The 20508-nt window shown below is 39.4% G+C and overlaps 1 long non-coding RNA gene across 1 annotated transcript in view; it reads right to left on the bottom strand.

Moving 5' to 3' along the window:
- The window catches only part of LOC111179216 (uncharacterized), a 163094-nt gene that overhangs the window by 12356 nt on the left and 130230 nt on the right, over positions 1-20508 (bottom strand). Inside the window, exon 3 of the long non-coding RNA XR_016394291.1 lies at positions 1-20508. This exon is cut by the window's left edge and continues 12356 nt beyond it. This is a non-coding gene — a long non-coding RNA (uncharacterized LOC111179216).

Here is a 20508-nt window from a genome sequence, read left to right as displayed (position 1 = left end):
AAGTTGAGAGTCTGATGAATAACTGCATTTAACAAAGAATAAATATAAGTCAACTTGGACATTCGAAGGTCCATTTTAAAATAAGTAAGACATCTGTAGGGACATAACACATTCTGGAGTGTTCTTCATTATACAGAAATGTTTTTACATTTTAGACAATAATACATGAGGAAATCAGAAAAGAATTGTTCCCTATGGAAATGAACAAGGGAACAAATGCTTTCATGTATTTGGACACATTTTCTAGCACCCAGCTGATTCAAGCAATGTTCATGATAGCTGCTAAATTGTGAGTTGTTACACACCTTGCATTTCATAGGCTTCAAATGTGAGTGGCGTTAATACAGACAGCTCACAGGAAGCACCCTGAAGTCCCCCACCACGCCAGCCAAGGGCAAATCTACCCACAGGCTTCTGAGCCACTGGAACTGCACTGATCTTCACCCAGGGCCACTGAGGCCACAGTGTATGGCCTTTACCCATGGCTAGAAAGACAATAGAAGTTAACAAGCATGCACACACATACACACTCTCTTCCCAGATAATTAAACTAACAACACTTACCCAAAAACTTAGTATGTATTTTTTTACCTGTAAAGGCCACTCCCAATTAAACTGCTGGTGGACTTCTCTACAATTTCTAACTTCACATCTCCTAGTGGTATAATTCATGGTCTATTTTGGTCACTATCAAGCTCAGGGTAGCAGAAAATATATTATTCATATACCTCACCACCACACGTTGTTTTAAATTTTCTTCTAAAATATTTAGAAGATATTTTCCTGTGGAGCCTGGCAGGCTATTGCTTGTTTTGCTTTTCCATCTGGTATTCAATTAATATACAAATAACCACTCTAATTTCTTTTGCTATGATAGTGATCTTATTTTTCCTTGTGCCATGTTTATTTTCACTTGGGGACTAAAAAGTACTACAGATTGGAAGCAGTATTTCAATTACAGCTACTCCATGGAAAGCAACCCAAGTGCTTTTAATGTTCTTTAATGGTGGCACAGCTCAATCGAACTCAGATTTCTCCACGTGCTTAGCATTCCCTTGACTGTTAATGTTCATTAACTTTATAGTATTAATTTTATGTTTATAAGCATTATATTAGATTGTAAAGCACAGATGGAATATCTAAAGTCAAAGAGAGTTGGATTATAAAACACCTGCAGATTAACGTATGGTACGTGTGGTATGTTTTCTCCCATTCCCACTTTTCAACTTCCCTATTAGTTAGTTTAGTTGCTCCCTATGGGAGGTCATTGAAGTCTCAGGGTTTTTTTTTTTTTGCGGTACGCGGGCCTCTCACTGTTCTGGCCTCTCCCGTTGTGGAGCACAGGCTCCGGACGCGCAGGCTCAGCGGCCATGGCTCACGGGCCCAGCCGCTCCGTGGCATGTGGGATCTTCCCGGACCGGGGCACGAACCCGTGTCCCCTGCATCGGCAGGCGGACCCTCAACCACTGCGCCACCAAGGAAGCCCTCTCAGGGGTATTTTGCAGCTGTGAAGCAGGGAAGTTAAGGACAACTGAGTGAAAGGATAGGGACCTTCAGAGAAAAGTCATTTCAACTGCGAGTGAGTGGGCTAGAAATATCCTCATCGCACTTGACAAACAGCCTGTTAGTGGGGAGAAAGTACAGTTCCCTGATAGAGAAGATAATAAAGGCAAAAAACTGTGCACTGCTGAAGGTGATGGCCATGAGTTATACTTCTTTTCTATCTCTCATAGGGTCATGTACAGTGCTGGGCAATTAGTACATGCTCAGTAAAACTTTCTGGGTTGATAGAAAGTGGTTAGCTTGATGCATGGTTCAAATGATGCCAACTCTATGAGTTCATTCCTCCTTTAAGCCAGTCCGTCAAACGTATCCCACACTTCTCACATGGCCGGCCCACCCAAGATTTAAGCCGCTGTTACAATAAACTTTGAAGTTCATCACCACTGCCGGGTGCACCCCTGGAAGGTAGGCTCTGCTGACAGTAGGTCAGAGACATTGCTCCTTTGTTCCAGTTTCCTTTATCACCCCATCAAATCTCTAAGTAACTGCTGGTGCTTTCTCTTTCTGTCCGAATAGAAAAATACCTTTAAATCAAGTCCTTAGTTCTCTTCTCCATATCCAAAAGCTGGGGATGAAAGGCTGAAGAAGACCTGGACTCCACCTTCCAGGATTTTGCATGCTGCTGTAGGAAGTTGGGGATCTGGCCAAAACACAGATGCTTAGTGAACGTCTGCAGGATTTAATTCACTAAAGGAGACATCTACTTCCTGCCTCCTGAATATCACAATTATTTCTTTCTTAAAGATGCTTGGACTTGAAGAGTGTATTTGAGTCATTCCTCAAAATGCCTATGTCGAGTCCATTAAACTTCACAACATTTTGTTTTCTATATTTTTTAATGTAAGAAAATAGTTACCACTAAGAGTAAATTTGCTTTTCAAACATAGTCAGAAGTCATTTAAATACAATTCTCATAATTAAAGTGGCTGATAAGTTGGGGAATATCACTGTAAGATCAAAATAAATTATGGCTATGAAGTAATGAGCTCACCTTCTTGCTCATAAACTGATCTGGAATGATGTCATAAGAATAGGAACTAATATTTTAATCAGCACCATGTGCTTCATATGCATTATTTCACTTAATCCTCATAACCATCAAATAATTTATGTACTATGTTTCCACTTAAAAAATGTGAGTAGAGAAGCAAAGAAACTTGCCCAAAATGACATAAGAGAAGGGTTCAGATTCAAAGCCAGGTATACATGGGACCAGACCTGTGTGCTAAAACACCAAGCTAACTTCCACAAAATGAGGTCTAGAGATGTTTTGAGTAAGTACCCAACATTATAAAGGCATTTCATGAACGACTCAGACTCTGCAAACCTGGATACACTGGCTGTAGTATCCTGGGTAAAAATTAGTCCAAAATATATAATGACAAATACGGATTCCTCATTTCATGGCAGCATGAGGTCAAAATGACAATCTGTAACTATAGGTTGGGAGTGTGCACTTAGCAAATAAGCGCAAAAGTTTTAGTGAATTACCTTAGAGACATTGAGGAAAGCAGTTTATTGTCACCTCTCATTTTATTGAAGAAATCTACATTAAGAATGCAGGAGGGCTTCCCTGGTGGCGCAGTGGTTGAGAGTCCGCCTGCCGATGCAAGGGACACGGGTTCGTGCCCCGGTCCGGGAAGATCCCACATGCCGCAGAGTGGCTAGGCCCGTGAGCTATGGCCGCTGAGCCTGCGCTCCGCAACGGGAGAGGCCACAACAGTGAGAGGCCCGCGTACCGCAAAAAAAAAAAAAAAAAGAATGCAGGAAAGGATAGGGAGGAAAGAAGAACTTGATGCTCAGTATCAAGATTAGAGAATGTATCTGTCACATGTTTCAATTTTCTATTTTTCATAGAATCTGACAGAATAAAACACGAATACAGAAATTAGTGTCCAGAAATTTTGAGTTTTACTTTTGTTTTTGTTTACTTTATGGTCACCCTAAGGATCACTAGAACTCACAAATTAATGTACTGCCAATGGTCTATTGTAGACCACTTGCATCTTACCCATCTTTTAGTCAAATCTGAAGAACAATGTAAAGTTAGTTAAAAACCCCCAAAACAAAAACAAAATAAAAGCCAACAAAGCTCAGCAGATTTTGGAATATGGATGGGCTCTACAAATGTTAATTCGCTTCTCACCTTCACTAAATGAAACCAACACATCTAACTCTTTGAAGGGTGCTTGTGAATGCAGGCTTAGAAAATATTCCAGGGATGAGTTTGAAATGCACTCTGTACTCTGTGTGTGTGTGTGTGTGTGTGTGTGTGTGTGTGTGAGACAGAGAGACAGAGAGAGACAGACAGAGAGACAGACAGGGGGGGGGGGAATGAATAACAATATTCATGGGACCTGTGTCACTGGTTTCTGTCTTATCAGTCACAGGACTTCTCTGAATACAGATTTGTCACCTGCAGTTATACGGTTAAAGTACGGTCACTAAACTCACAATGGATTCAGGTCCTTTTAAAATATATTTTTAAATGAACAGTTCTTTACTGGCAGACAGAAAAATTAGTACTGGAATAATTACATACTGCTGAATCTTTGAAGATGAAAAGCTTAGGAGGGAAAGAAAGGGCACTTAGTTATAAAATGTGTAACTCCCGGCAACATCAAACAAAAAAATCTCAGCTAAATCAAAATACTCCTGGTTTTTTTTTGACCCTTTCAGGCCTAGAAACTTTAATTTCAATAGCCTCAGGATGTTATGTGGCATGTTTTTGCAACTCATTAAAGAAGATAAGAATCTTCCCTTCTGAACTGAACCCTTTAAAATCAAAACCCCTAGTCTTAACTGAAAAGTATAAAAAAGGATCCACAATAGCCCAGTGTTTATTAAAACAGTATAGGACTTAAAATTTTAAGCCCTGGGGCTTCCCTGGTGGCACAGTGGTTGGGAAACCGCCTGCCAACACAGGGCACACGGGTTCGATCCCTGGTCCGGGAAGATCCCACATGCCGCGGAGCAACTAGGCCGGTGTGCCACAACTACTGAGCCTGCGCTCTAGGGCCTGCAAGCCACAACTACTGAGCCCGTGTGCCTAGAGCCCATGCTCCGCAACAAGAGAAGCCACCGCAATGAGAAGCCCACGCAACGCAACGAAGAGCAGCCCCCGCTCACCGCAACTGGAGGGAGCCCACGCGCAGCAGCGGAGACCCAATGCAGCCAAAAATAAATTAAAAATTAAAAAAAAAATTCTAAACCCTGACTCTGATCACATATCACCAGCATGCCGATTGGTTTTCAAATTTAATTTGGTATTAGCAGACAGTGAACAAATCAGCCCGTTGTTTGGCCTACATAACTCCAAATAGACCACTCCAATTTCTTTCCTCCCAAATCGACTGCTTTTGACAGAACTGTACAATTGTGTCACTGCATAGCTTTAGGCTTGAATTAGCCTGTCATATCGGAAAATGCTCCTGATAAAATTTTAAAAGAAAAACAGTAAGTTATAAAACCTACTTATAAAAGTTTAAGCATCTGCTATATGCTCATAATATTGTATTTTAAGTTATATGTGTATGTTTATAGAAAAAAGATATATTAAACTGTATGTTAACTGAAGTTATTTTTAGTAGGTGGGATTGTAGGAAATGTTTTTTTTCTTCCTTTGCGGTTTTAAAGTTATTTTCTAAGTCTCCTCAGGAACAAGTGATACTTTCGCAAGCAAGCAGCAAAACAAACAAAAGCAAGCATTGAATACTATTTCAAAAATATGGCATCAAGTATAAAAGCTCAAATTACATATGTTCAAAAAGTCTGTTGAAGTCTCCTGTTTGGACTCTTCCTTCTATCACAGACCTAAAGAATCAGTTAAATAATTTATACACTATGAGGAAGATGTGGTTTTCAGTACACGGAATATGGTTTTGTGTTTTTGAATTCGGTTGATAATAGGAGGATGACAAGGCTTTTTCAGATGGAGTTCACTACATCAAACTTCAAGTATGCAGACACTAAATCAGCACAGCTGACATATTAAGATGAGTGGAAAGATAAGGATGATAACAACCTGGGCTGAACATATTCTATTTACCCCCCATCAATGGCCAGATGCCACCAGGCCTTTTCCTGAAGCTGAACTGTGCCTCTCTACCAAGTGACTCCTCAATTCGGCTTTGAAGGGCTGGCTTCAAAAAGGTGAAGAATCAAATATTTATTGTGCATAGTTCCAAGGGGAAGAGCTAGAACCAGTGGGGCCAGACCTAAATTTAGCTTAAGGAAGAATGCTCTGTAGGTCACCGTCAGAATCTCTTTCCCGTTGGGGAGGAAGTAAGGTGTCAGTGAGGGCCTTGTCCAGCAGGGGCGGACTGAGGGAATCTCTCCATCAAAACCAGGGAACAGTGAAATCAAGAGACCATGAAGAACAGAGTCAAGCAGGAACCAAATCTGATAAGAGAGGAGAGTTGCCCCAATGGAAAGGTAAGGAGCAGGTGTTGAGGTGGAGAACTAACTCAGGAATAGACAATGACGGTGGCAACTTACATCAAGATAGGCTAGGTGGGCTTCCCTGATGGCCCAGTGGTTGAGAGTCCGCCTGCCGATGCAGGGGACACGGGTTCGTGCCCCGGTCTGGGAAGATCCCACATGCCGCGGAGCAGCTGGGCCCGTGAGCCATGGCTGCTGAGCCTGCGCGTCTGGAGCCTGTGCTCCGCAATGGGAGAGGCCACAACAGTGAGAGGCCCGCGTACCACAAAAAAAAAAAAAAAGATAGGCTAGGTAATTTGTGGAGCCCAGTGCAAAATGAAAATGCAGGGCTACCCTGGTGGCGCAGTGGTTAAGAATCCGTCTGCCAATGCAGGGGGCACGGGTTCGAGCCCTGGTCCGGGAAGATCCCACATGCCACAGAGCAACTAAGCCCGTGCGCCACAACTACTGAGCCTGAGCTCTAGAGCCCACAAGCCACAACTATTGAAGCCTGCATGCCTAGAGCCCGTGCTCTGCAACAAGAGAAGCCACTGCAATGAGAAGCCCGTGCACCGCAACTAGAGAAAGCCCACGTGCAGCAACAAAGACCCAACTCAGCCATGAAGAAAGAAAGAAAGAAAGAAATTTAAAAACAAAATGAAAATGCAGAGTCACTTGTTAAAAAATTATTAAGAATTTCAAGATGGCATCTGTAGAGTATTAAGTCAGGCTTGGGACCCTGCTAAGCACAAGACCCTGTGAAGCTGGCCCTGCACAGGAATGGTTCATCACCAGGAAGGGAAGGAGTATTCCTGGGTTTATCATCTTTGGGTGGCTTTTACTTGCTAGCTCACCCAAAGGCAGTGTGGATACATGGGATACATTATAATGACAAGAACAAGGAAGACAGCTATTCAAAAAGGATTTGGAAAGGATGGTCACAGGAAATGTTTAAATAGAGGCTGCATGTTACAGAGGAAATTCAAGCATTGGGTATTATTAGACTTAAGGACTTTTAAGAGCCCTTTCGACTTGGAGTCTAGAATTCTACTCTAGGTTAGCGAGGTTTAAAATCATTTAAAGTATTCTTCAGACTATGGGTTCTGTAAATCCTGAGTTTTCCATGTATTCCCAATTCCAACTGTTTTCATTCTCATAAATATTATTCTCTTACTTGTCAGCCAGTTCTATCTCAGAAGCATAAATGCTGTAACAGTATTCTTCGCTGACCTGCTTAGCCTTAAAATCACTGCTCATCAGGTCCATTTGCAGCCAATGGTCCCTGACACCTATTGGACCTTCTCTCTCACTTCTATATACAAGAATTAGGAAGAGAACATTAGACTCTATTTCTCTGCTCAGCTGAGGTCAAGTCTTCTTCCTCTTTCTTCACCATATGAACATACATTCACACGATCAATGCAGAACTCATTTTTTTAACCATTTGTCTCCCATGGTAGAGTGTATTCATATTGTCACTGCCCACTCCTCCCTGTGTCCACACTCTTTGCCATGTGACGTTGTAGTCCTTCCCACTAAAGGTGGAGTATATTTCCCCAATCTCGTTCATGGTGAGCTGTACCATGTGGCTTATTTTGCCCATGGAACATGAGTGGACATAGTGTGCCAGCTCCAAAACTAGACCTTAAGAGGCATTGTGTGTTTCCGCTTGCCTCTTCTTCACTTTTGTTAATACCGTGAGATGAACAAGCTCCAGGCAGCCCACTGATCATGGAGGACAGGATGAAAGAATTGTGCAGCAGACCTTGTCCCATGCTGCAGGTTGGAACCAAGCCCAGCCAAGCCAAGCTTCAATCAGCTAAGCTTAAAGCAACCGATATGTATACGAGCATGAATAATTATTGTTATTTTAAGCCACTGGTTTGTTATGCAGCGTTATTATATAACAAAATTATATAACAAAAATTGACTGATATACTCGAACTCCCCAGCTCTTCCACACTTTAAACCAGTTAAGTGATGACGATCATTAAACTCATTTATCATCTGTGAAGAGTGTGATGGTTTAGGAGTTCAGTTCTTGGAGTAAGTGGACCTCGATTGGAATCCTAGCACCAACATACCAATTCACTTTACCTCAACCTCAGGGCTGTCCTCTACTGGATGGGGATAATAAGATGTCCCCATTTGTGAGATGAATACAGGGACTGAATGAGATAATGCACTTAAAGTTCTCAGCACAGTGTCTGGTATGTAGTAAGAACATCATAATTGTCAACTGTTACTGAGGTTGACCCTGAGTAAACACAGAATGGCCAAGCAAGTATGTCTGGAGGGGTGTGGATATTCGAGACAGGAATCACTTCATAGGGTTCAAACGATACCTGCTGTCACATCAAACACAATCAAAACGAATCAGCAGTTAGGAAAAGAAATAGCATCAGATGAGAAGGATTAAGGGAAAATGTACCCCAGTATTTTCTGAAACTAGTACTGTGGTATAGCTGTTACAGCAACAGCTAGATTTTATCAATCCACAGGATTCACCTGAAATGAGAGAAAAAAGGCAAAGTTGTTCTAGGATCCATTATTATTTATCATGGCACAATGAGTAAAAGGAACCGTCAGCCAATTATTTCTGAAACTGCAATAAATGAAGTGTTTTTATTGTGGGAAGGTGAGTTTAGATTGGCTGTCCCGCTTATACACTGATGGGAAAGTCAGATGAAACCTTTGATATGATGGAGGTTAGCAACAACCAACATCCTCGATCCATTCCTGGTTCACATAAATACTATTAATTTTTCTTTTGCAATAATTTCTGGTACTGATTTATCCGGGGGCATCTGTGCTTTAAACAAAGATTCAATTCTTTTCTGTCAGTCATTTTATCCTAATTAATTTTTTGACAGTTTAATGAGATAATGCACGTGAAAAAGAGCTTTGCAAAGTGTAAAGGGCCTTACCTGCTGGCTAATTTCATTTAAATTGACCTGTGCAAGAAATCAAACAAGTTTATCTGTTCCATTATGGCAAATTGTGAGCTGTCAAACTTGGGATTAGAATTTGGTGAAAAAATCAAGGAAAATGAGCAGGTGGCAGGGGGTGGGAGTGGGGGGAAGAGCCTTTCCTTCCAGAACCACTCACTCAGGGGAGAGTATTGGGAACAAAGACAGCAGAGAAAGAGAAAGTGAGCCTTGGAAGTGTTTGTTTTTCTCTCCCAAGTATGTTTCAGCCTCAAAGAGTGACCAATTGCCATTTTAATTAAATGAAAAGAAAATATAACTTGCTACTTGGACACCAACTGGTTCCTCTTGCTGTTTCTTTGCAGAGCTGTAAGTCTTAAAACTGTCGTAAGGATTTAATCACAATCAAATGATTCAAGCTCAGGACACAGTCTCTCCTCATTTTCTCCGGCCCCTCACCGGCACTTTGCACAAGCTCATAGTTGGTGTGCAGTCCCCAGAGAAGTGACATGAGGAGAAAAATCACTGTGGAAATTGTTTCCCCTCTTGCGGGGCCCCAGGGAGATGGGGAAGGGTCAAAAGTGGAGCTATTGGCTCCACTTCTTGCTGGCTCTGTCATCATGGACAATTCAGGCTTCTGATCCACTGAAAATGGGATAACAACAGTACCTACTTCATGGGGATGTTATAAGAATTAAATAAGATAGTTCATGAAAAGAATTTAGCTCAGTGCTTGACTGACTGTGTTCACTTAACGTTAGACATTATTATGGTCACTAGGTAGTAAGGAAGAGAGCAGACTGTCTGAGATAAATGGAGTAGAGGAGAGAGATGACAGAAATAATTGTGAGCCAATGCAAAGAAAAAGACAAAAAAACTTATTAACCTAAACTAATTCAAATTTTGTGAAAATTGCGTATCAGTTAGGTCTAAGTTATTTTGTGTTATAAAGGAAGAAGATGCTAAATAAATTAATAGCATGGAGAAGATTACAGGGAGAACGATTAAACCAGTGGGCGAAAAAGACTGTTTTAAGCACATTAGGAGAATTTATCTTCACGGAACTCGCATATTCATTATACACGAGGCTTTTCTATTTGACAACGTAACCTAAGATCTCTAGCAAAATAGCCAGGTGCCGTTCACTGCATAAATGTAAGAGACAAAATCTCCCTTTTAACATTTCAGCTCAGGGTAACTTTTTACCAATTCACAGATTTTAGTGACATTTTCCTGTAAATGTGTCATCTTGTACAACTGAGCTATGAAACACAGCATTTCTGAACCCTTTCTACACAAAATATTGGCACAGATCCAACTAAATCATTCTCAAATAATACTGCCAGTGACTATACTGTATGAACCCTTATGAAGTAATTTTGACAAACTGTGTCCTGGCATATTCATGCAAATGATTTTCAAATATATTTTGGACCATGGATATTAGTTGGGCCCAAAATGCAAATTAACTTTACCCCTACCCTTTACAAGAAAATGAGTGCCCATCTTTGGTGTCAGATTACTTATGTCTCTTGCCAGAGAAAACACCATCAGATCTGGCTTGGCCTTCTGTTTCATCTTCTGCCCAAGTGGGCAAAGCCTTTAGGAGTCATGGAGAGGTGCCATGCTGAAATGTGTTCATTAGCTTGCCTTCCCCGGGCGAGTTCTCTGAATTGCTACCTGTGTCACGCTGCTGCACACATTCCTAAAACAACAGTAACACACAGTGAACTCAGCCCCAGACGGAGGATTCCATTTGCCCAGGCAGGGGATGAAGATTACCTAGGCCTTGGTCACAGCCCTGACCACCCTCTGGCTCCTCATTAAGTCACAGGCAAAAGGCCAGGAAGGTCATCATTTCTTAGCCAGGGATCCACAGTCTTTGGGACTTAATTGTCATCATACTCTACCTGGGAAATCTCTTCACTCCTGCTGTGAAAATATGCCCCCTTTTTTTCTGCCAGAAATACTTGTTTAGGGCTTTCCAAAATAGAGTTGAGGATTACAAAGTTTCTTTCGTTGGGAACTTTTATCCCTCAGACAGTTCCTTTGAACTAGAGGATAAATTTGAAACAGGATAAAGGAGGCAGATAAAATAGAAACAGGAAACATATCAGGGATGAGGCAGCCAAAAAACCAGTGCTCAAATACAATTTTAAACACCTTGATCTTAGATGTTAGATGCAAAAGTGCATTATCTCGCTTTTTTCCTTCTTCGTCTTCAAAATGTAGCTCTCCCTTGCAGGATATAACTTTTACCTGAATTATTTTATTAGAAAAAAAAATCTCCATAGAGCCAGCTTAGAAGTAGAATGTGTGGACAAGTGGTAAGACCTAAATAAAGCACTAAGGATGAATCCTTGAGTCTTCTCGCCCAGCTCACCTTACATACATTGTGTTATATGTAGTTACTATACTATTTACATGGAAATGCATTTCCTTGGGATATTTGTAAGTAAACTTTAATAACTGTATGCATTTAGGTATGATATGCCTAGACTATTCACAGAATTAAATATAACAAAAGCAAGACCATTAGCTTTAGCTCAATTGTAGCAAGAGATTAGGGAAAGTTATTCTTAGAATGATCCCATTAATGTAAGTTGGTGCAGCCACTGTGGAAAACAGTATGGAGGTTCCTCAGAAAATTAAAAATAGAATTACCTTATGATCTAGCAATCCAACTCCTGGGCATATATCCAGACAAAACTATAATTAAAAAAGATACATGCACCCCTACGTTCATAGCAGCTCTATTCACAATAGCTAAGACATGGAAACAACCTAAATGTCCATCGACAGATGAATGGACAAAGAAGATGTAGTACATATATACAACGGAATATTACTCAGCCATAAAAGAGAATGAAATAATGCCATTTGCAGCAACATGGATGCAACTAGAGATCATCATATTAAGTGAAGTAAGTCAGAAAGAGAAAGACAAATACCGTGTGATATCACTTGCATGTGGAATTTAAAATATGACACAAATGAACCTGTCTATGAAACAAAAACAAAATTAGGGACATAGAGAACAGACTGGTGGTTGCCAAGGGGGAGGGGGTGGGAGAGAGTAGGAGAGGGAGTTTGGGATTGGCAGACGCAAACTGGCATATATAGAAGGGATAAACAACAAGGTCCTACTCTATAGCACAGGGAACTATATTTAATATCCTGTGATAAACCATAATGAAAAAGAATACGAAAAAGGTGTGTGTGTATATATATAATATATATAAAACGGAGTCACTTTGCTGTACAGCAGTAATTAATACAACACCGTAATTCAACTATACTTCAGTAAAAAATTAAAAAAAGAATGATCTCATTCGTCTCAGCAAGTTTGATATATAAAATTCCTACTATGTTGTCCAAATAAACGGTAATCAAAAGCAGGAGTCACTTCCATGGCCAGAGCCATGAATATTTGGTTAGTGGCTCATTTTAAAACTTGGAAGTGACAGTGAATATGTTTATTTTGTGTGGACAAGAACCCTTGATGACAGCTAAGAGGCTGGATTCAACCTACAAATGTGTTTTGTTCAGGCCATACGTTGTTAAACATTTTTTTTCGAAAAGCATTTAAAAATTGGGAGATTTCACACAAAAATCCATATTTCTGGCTTCTTCTGAAAACCTGGGTGATCTATCAATCCTGGGGCTACAGTTCCACATGGAAAAATCTGCAGGAAACTTAAGAATATACCCTTTTGTTATGTCACACCCCTCACCATTTCCTATTCTATTACATCTAGCCCAAAGTACACATTACTGTTATTTACAGGACCAGAGTAGCATTTGAATTTATGACTTCTAATGCAGATGTTCCATAAATAGACTAAAAATTAACTTCTCAGTAAAGGTATTATTTTAAAGATAGTATAAATTATTATCCACATTCCTTAGCCTGATTTAACAGCCACACAAAGTGTGAGTGTGCCTGCATATATACATACATACATACACACACACACACACAAACACACACACACACACACACACACACACACACACACACCATTGTTAAAAGCACACTGAAATGAGAATTAAAAGATATATTTTTCTTCCAGTCCTGGATCTGTCAGTAAACCAACTGCATGATTTGGATATTTTTCTGTATTCTTTCTAGGCCCAAGAGACTTGTCTGTAAAATGGGCCTAGACAGTTTCTCTCCCAATCTAACATTTTACATTTTTTTCTTATTAAGAGTAAATTTTATTTGGGGACTTCAGTGATCCAGTTTGATTTCCCTTCACTATTAAAATTCATGGGCTCATAGAACTAAACTAAAAACAAAATTAGGTTCCAGCACTTTCATTTTATAGATAGGAAAAACTGATGTTTGGAAAGATCATTCAAATAACCAAAAAAAAAAAAAAAAAAAGAGGTGGTAAGCACAAACAGTGGTAAGCACAAACAGGTGTTCAAAATGCAATGTCAGTACAGAGGACTTCACCTATTTTGTTAAAGCACCTCAATTTTTCTGCTTGCTGTTTTACCCCAGGAGGATATTCTATGAGCCTTATGGGACGAGATTTAAAAGTGACCCCACCCAGACCACTGACCCCATAATAAAGTAGGGAATCCAGCGGCTAGGTTTAAAATTAATATTTTCCCAGCTTTCACTGTACTAAGGCTTGTATTATTTGGCTCTATGTCTTTCTTCCCTACTAGGCAGTAGTAAATCTTCAAGAGTAAGCACCACTCATCTTTTTATTTCCCATCTTCATTCCACATTCTGAGCATGGTGCTTTGCACAAACTAAGTATTCAGTAAAGCTTTGCTGAATCCAAAGAGAAACTTCTAAATCTATAAACCACAGGGTTTTTTTATTGGCCCAAATAATTACTAATATGGTATCATAAGTGGACTTGAGAACCAAAAACAGTAGAACGGCTATCTCCTGAGTGATACATCTTATTCTACTGCATAACGACTGAGCTCAGTAAATCTGTACTATGTATCTACCATGTACAAAATGTATATTAAATCTATAAGGCAAAATTTCCTAAACCTGGATGATCATCAATATATACTTGAAGAGGTTTTAAAAATATAGATCCTGAAGCTGTATCCCCAGAGATTCTAACATAAGGGGTCTCTACATACGTTTTAAGTTCAATTTAGTCTGATAATTACTCAGGTTTGGGAAACATTACTTAAGTAATAAAAAGGTGAAGAATATGACTGCAAATTACACACCTCATTTTGAGTTATGCAATCTAAATTTCAGGACCTTAGCTACTTCCTTTTGGAAGGGAGTACGCAGAAGTTGCTAATGTCCTAAAACCAACCATAAATTTATTAATGTCTTTGAAGTTTAGAATGAGTAAAAACATATAAGAATATTAAATTACATGAAATGTTAAATATTGTTTGTCCCTGTAGGAAGTGATAAACTACCATTTTTTCTTATCAAGATAATTCAGGAATATTGGTAGCAGTAAAGAACTGCTTCCTTATCTCTTGACAAAAAATACACACTTGCCATGGTAAATGCTAAGATGGGACAAGATGTCTCCTTAGAGGCAGAGAACAGAATCAAGCATCAGTTGGGTGAAAAAAGTCCTAATTACCCACAAGTGATACTTTTTGCTATACTTGTATAAACTCAGGTGAACTAAGACTTCTAAGTTAAGTAATTTCAAATACTTGGTATAGTAGCTGCCCATATGTGGATTTTGTGTATTCATATTAACTGATTTGAATATTTTTATTAAATCACCTAGTCAAGAAAATCAAACCAGTTTTATAATATAAAACAAACAAAAAATAGGAATGAAAGCTAATAAAATACTCTTTCTTTATACTGATTATAACAATAATAATGATACCTTCCATTTAATGGGGACTTACTACACCAAATACTTTATATATATCATGTTATGTCATTCATTCCTTATATCAGCACTGCAATATAGGTGTTACTGTCTAATCTTTTAGAAGAGGAAATTTAGTTTCAGAGATGTTAAATCATTTATCTACCATCATATAGCTAGCAACTAGTGGAGTTAAGATGAAATCATTCTGGCTCAAGAATCTTGCCCTCCAAAATAAAAACATAATTTGTACCACAAAACATGTGAACTGTGGTCTTTTCACCCTAGTAGTGTCTCTCAAAGGACACCAGAATCTCTTTGTGGAAAAAGATGGTTGTATTCTGCACTGTATTGCATTGCATTCAAAGGTTAGCAGTATACAACCTTGACAGTCCTTGAACTTATTCTCTAATTTCTTTTTTTCCCCAGTTTAATTGAGATATAATTGACATACAGCACTGTATAAGTTTAAGATGTACAGCATAATGATTTGACTTACATACATCGTGAAATGATGATCACAATAAGTGTAGTGAACATCCATCACTTCATATAGACAAAAAATAAAAGAGAAAAATAATGTTTTTTTCCTTGTGATAAGAACCCTCAGGATTTACTCTCTTAACAACTTTCATATGTAACATACAACAATGCTAATTATATTTATCATGTTGTACGTCACATCCCTAGTACTTATGTATCTTATAGCTGGAAGTTTGTACCTTCTGACTAACTTCATCTAATTCCTCCCCCCACCTCCCCACTTACTTCCAGTAACCATAAATCTGATCTCTTTTACTGAGTTTGTTTGTTGGTTTGTTTTTGAAGTATAATTGACCTACAACACTGTTAGTTACCATTACACAACATAATGATTAGATATTTCTATACATTACAAAATGATCACCATGATAAGTTATGATCTGTCACCATACAAAGATATTACATAATTATTGACTATATTCCCCACACTGTACGTTTCATACCTGCTATTTTTCTCCTCCCCCTCCTCCCTGCCCTCTGGCAACTTGTTTGTTCTTGGTATCTATGAATTTGTTTCTGTTTTATTTGTTCTTTTTTTTTTTTGATTCCATATGTAAGTGAAATCACACATTATCTGTCTTTCTCTGTATGACTTATTTTTAGCATAATACCCTCTAGGTCCTTCCATGTTGTTGCATATGACGAGATTTCATTCTTTTTTTATGGCTGAATAATATTCCATTGTATATATACACCACATCTTCTTTATCCATTCATCTAGTGATGGGCACTTAGGTTGCTTCCGTATCTTGGCAATTGTAAATAATGCTGCAATGAACACAGGGGTACATATATCTTTTCTAATTAGTTTTTGTTTTCTTCAGATAATGAAGTGGAATTTGTGGATTCCACGAATTACTGGATTGTATGGTAGTCCTATTTTTAATTTTTAAAGGAATCTCCATACTGTTTTCCATAGCAGCTGTACCACTTTACATTCCCACCATCAGTGCATGAGGGTCCCCTTTTCTCCACATCCTCGCCAACACTTATTTGTTGTCTCTTGGATAACAGCCATTCTGACAGGTGTGAGATGATATCTCATTGTGGTTCTGACTTGCATTTCCCTAATGATTACTGGTGATAAGCATCTTTTTACATGCCTGTTGGCCATCTGTGTTTTCTTTGGAAAAATGTCTATTCAGATCCTCTGCCCACTTTTAAATTGTTTTTGTTGTTGTTGTTGGTTTTCAATGTTGAGTTAAGTTCTTTGTATATTTTGAATATTAACCCTTTATTAGATAAATCATTTGCAAATATCTTCTCCCATTCAGTAGGTGGCCTTTTCATTTTGTTGATAGTTTCCTTCACCATGCAAAAGCTTTTTAGTTTGATGTAGTCCCATTTATTTATTTTTGCTTTTATTTCCCTTGCCTGAGGAGAAATATCCAAAAAAATATTACTAAGACCAATGTCAAAGAATGTATTGCCTTATGTTTTCTTCTAGAAGTTTTATCATTTCAGGTCTTACACTTAAGTCTTTAATCCATTTTGAGTTTATTTTTTGTATATGGTGTGAGATAATAGTCCAGTCTGATTATTTTGCATGTAGCTGTCCAGTTTTCCCACCATGTATTAATGAGGCTGTCTTTTCTCTATTGTATCTTCTCACCTCTTTTGTCATAGATTAATTGCCCATATAAGTGTGAGTTCATTTCTGGGCTCTCTATTCTGTTCCAATGATCTATGTGTCTGTTCTTGTGTCAATACCATACTGTTTTGATTACTGCAGCTTTGTAGTATACTTTGAAATCAGGTAATATGATGTCTCCAGGTTTGTTCTTCTTTCTCAAAATTGTTTTGGCTATTTGGAGTCTTTAATTTATTGATATTTTAAAGCTATGCAGTCATGTAACAAACATTATGATGTACCTACCAAATGCCAAGCACTATACTTGTTACTGGACATATAAATGCATAAGGCAGCCTCTATACTAAGGAAGCTCACAATCTAGTGATAGAGAAGTAAATAGATAATCTCAATATAATATATAGCAGTTACACAAAATAAAAGGGTGTTTGCGAAGGTGGAGGTGGTCAGGGAAGCCTTCATAGAAGCGATGCTCTGAACTGGATCTAGTAGTGAGTAGGACTGGCCAGGGAGATGGGAGGATAGCACCTTAAGTTGACAGAACTACACTCAGGAATGCAGTCATGAAATGGCTTGTTGTTGGGATTCTGCAATAAATCTGTTGGGCTGGAGTTTAGTGGGCAATGGAAGGAGAGGGAAAAATGAGATTGGAGAACTAGATAGCAGCTGCAGGGGGGCTTACACACTACTGTTACAACAACCATTTTTTAATTTACTCAACACTACGTGTCTGGCACTGTGCCAAGTACTTTACATACATTATTCCATGAGGAAGTTTATGGTTAAAGAAACTGCAGCTCAGATTGATGAACTGATTTGCCTAGATCATGTAGCTTAGATAGAGGTGGAATTTGAGCTCAGATCTGATTTGTCTCCAAGCATGTATTTCTCTTCTACACATCACACATAGGTGTCTGGAGATCATTTCCCTATAGGCAACGGGAAGCTGCTTGAGGATTTCAAGCTACCATGTAATATGACCAGATTTGCATTTTGGAAGGATCTCTCTGGCAGCAACATAGACAATGAACTAAGAGTGATGCCACACTAGGAGACCAATTAGGAAGTTACAACAAGGGTCCAAGTAAAAAAAAAAAAAAAAAAAAGAGAGAGAGCCTAAGCTAGTGGTTCTCATAGTTGGCTGTCCATTGGAATCACATGGGAAGCTTTAAAAAATATATAATTCTCAGAAACTCTGTTTTAATTGGTTTGGGATGTGGCCTGAGCACAAGCATTTTTAAGCCTAGCCAAGATGATTGTATTTGCAGTCAGAGTTAAGAACCATTAGCCTTGGCCAAGTCAGTGAGAGTAGGAACAGAAATAAAGAGATGGACTTGAGTTTTATTTAGGAATTCCAGTCAACAGGGCTTAGTGGTGATTAGATATGTGTGCGGTGGTGATAGGGAGAGGGTAAGAGTGAGGGGAGACTCTAGGTTAACTCTGAAGTTTCTGGTTTACGGTATTGGGAGACTGTGGCTCCAGAAACCAGGATAAGAAACACTGTGGCAAGAGAAGGTTTATAGTGTCTTGAAGTAATGGAATATAGAAGAGAATCATTATATTATATAAAATAATGAATTTTTAAAATACTTGTGATAGATTCTAGCAGAAAACAAATATAAGTACCCACTTTTGGTCAAAGTGAGAAACTAAAACTTTGAAGTCTTTTGAAATAAAATCCTATCCTGCTACCTCTTATGCCTGGTGTTGATGACCCCACTTGAGCTTCTCTGCAGGAAGTCTCACCATTCCTGGCAGCTGTAAGGATCAGGGAGAGGGGCTTGACGATGGCAGTGCGCTATCACAGTGCTAAACTCCAACAACCTTAACGCCACTCATGGGCACTGTCAAGGGATGGGCTCCGCTGGTCTCCTGAGCTCAGAACCAGTCCTAGGAGTAGAGCCAACAGGCAGATGAGAAGCAGCAGCACCTAGAATAATCGGCTGACACTCCTCTAGATTCACCAGGAACTGGGTCAGTGGGAGAAACAAGAGGTGGTTCTCATCCTGGCTGCACGCTGGAATCATCTAGAAAGTTTTATAAAGTACTAATGCCTGGGTTCCACTTCCAGAGACTCTCATTTTCATTGGTCTGGGGTACAACCTGCATATTAGGGTTTTCTTAATTCTCTTGAGTTATGCTAGTGGAAGCCTAGGTTGAGAACCATTGTTTTAGTGCCTTTATGCACCTCTTATCAAATAGATTGCACTCAAGTTAGCAAGTAGGATTTTCTGGGTTATTTAGAATGGCCAGAGAATGCCTTCCTTTTGTCAGAGGAGAAGCAAAAACTACTGCACATGTTAGTAATTTTGCAAGCAATGTTCTCTCAGTGGTCAAAAGTCCACATATAAACTCCCGGATATCAGTGCCAGATGCTATGGGTTTTTACTTCTCAGACAGATGAACTGGCTGCATTCAGGTTCATGGTAACAGAGTCTACTCAGGGAAACAGACCTACGCAAAAGTAATTTAATGTGGACACTAGTTTATAAGTGTTGGAAGAGTTAAAAGGGAAAATGGGCTGGGCAGACAACCCAAAGATGGGACAAAAAGAAGCTATATATGACTTATAGAGCTGGAGGGATCAAGGTAGGAAAGGTTTTTACTCCTCACAGAGTGTGGGCTACCTTTGGGAGTTGGGCCTTGGACGGAGCAGCTGCCTTATAGGAGCTGGAATCACAGAGGTGTAGCCCCAGCTGGAGATGCTTCCTAAAGCTGAGAGGGAGGGAAAGACACCCTGACTTCTCCTTTTCACTAGCTCCCCAGTCTCTCACCTGTGACTCACACTGGCTAAGCTAATAGGGAGCTAGTTGGCAAGAGATCCTCGGATGTATAATCTACAGGACTTTGTACCCTGCAGTACCTTGCAGAGCTGAAGGTTATGGATAGATCTGGAAGCAAACTGGCAAAATGATGGAGGCTATGATTCTAGGCCAGATTCATCCTAGATTCTGAGGGTAGATACGTTTAATACCTGCTCTTAAGTATGTGTGGGATAGAATACAAAGCAACTGGAAATTTCCTCCTTTTATTCCATGTACCTAGGAGACATGCATTAGTAAGTGTTCTGACATTATCAGCTCCTCAGCTGGGAGGTTCACATTTGTGGAATATATTCCAATATAAACATATAGAAAATCTCTTTGAGATGCATAAACCAAAGAACAGATACAGATTCCACAAAGGAGGAGACTTTGGATACGGGTAGTCTCAACGTGCAGAATTTTACTGACACTGAACAGTTAGTGGTAGTGTAACAGCTGCATTGAGGGTGCTATTTTCAGGTAAGTGGTAAATCTCATTTCCACAAGCCAATTTGCAAGAGTAAAATTTAGAAGAATGATTTTTTTCTCACTCAGAAACTACCTAGGCTACATGTACTGAAAAACAATTAAGAGTGGATTTGTCTTTATGCAAAGCTGCCACTGAGGGCATCATATGGGCTTCAACTTCAGGACTTCTTACCTGTTGGTGGTGATACTGTATTGTTCAGAAGGGTCTTGCTTATTCTACAACAGCATCCTTGGTTAAGACAGATGAGTTTGGTCCCAGATGGCCCATCTGGCTGGAACACTGATGAGAGGCACACCTTGATGCATTTGGAGTAAGCCACAGATATGGATGCAGCAACTGTATCATTTTC

This window comes from Delphinapterus leucas, chromosome 9, assembly GCF_059928025.1.
Source record: "Delphinapterus leucas isolate spDelLeu-1000000601 "Yukka" chromosome 9, BTC_Dleu_Yukka2, whole genome shotgun sequence".
In the NCBI taxonomy this organism is placed as follows: domain Eukaryota; kingdom Metazoa; phylum Chordata; class Mammalia; order Artiodactyla; family Monodontidae; genus Delphinapterus; species Delphinapterus leucas.
This window is presented reverse-complemented; position numbering and strand designations above follow the sequence as displayed.